This window comes from Eimeria mitis, genomic scaffold (genome assembly GCF_000499745.2).
Source record: "Eimeria mitis Houghton genomic scaffold, Emh_scaff7491, whole genome shotgun sequence".
NCBI lineage: Eukaryota > Apicomplexa > Conoidasida > Eucoccidiorida > Eimeriidae > Eimeria > Eimeria mitis.
Genome location: NW_013575484.1, coordinates 767 through 1,336, shown reverse-complemented (window position 1 = coordinate 1,336; position 570 = coordinate 767).

The window sequence follows — 570 nt, the reverse complement described above, 5'->3', positions numbered from 1 at the left end:
GCAGCAGCAGCAGCAGCAGCAGCAGCAACAGCAGCAGCAGCAGCAACAGCAGCAGCAGCAGCAGCAGCAATTTCTTTTTTTTATTATATTTATTGAATTTATAAGGAAAAGCAAACGCATGCAAACTGCAGCAACTGCTGCAGCAGCATATAACAGAAAATAAAAACACAAAAAAAAAAACAAAACAAAAAATAATTAAACCTATCAACAACAAAACTCTAAACAGGGGGCCCCCTTGAGGGGCCCCGTGGGGGGCCCCCAAGGGCATGATGGGGGCCCCCAAGGGTACCCACCGGGGGGCCCCCCAGGGTACCCACCGGGGGGCCCCCATGAGTATGATGGGGGCCCCCCAAGGGGGCCCCCACGAGTATGATGAGGGGGCCCCCCAGGGTGCCCCCCATCGCTATGATGGGGGGGCCCCCAGGGGGCCCCCACGAGTATCATGAGTATGATGAGAGGGCCCCCCCGGGGCCCCATGGGGGGCCCCCCAGGGGGCCCCCGTGGGTATGATGGGGGGCCCCCCGGGGGGCCCCCGTGGGTACGATAAAGGCCCCCCATGGGGGCCCCCAC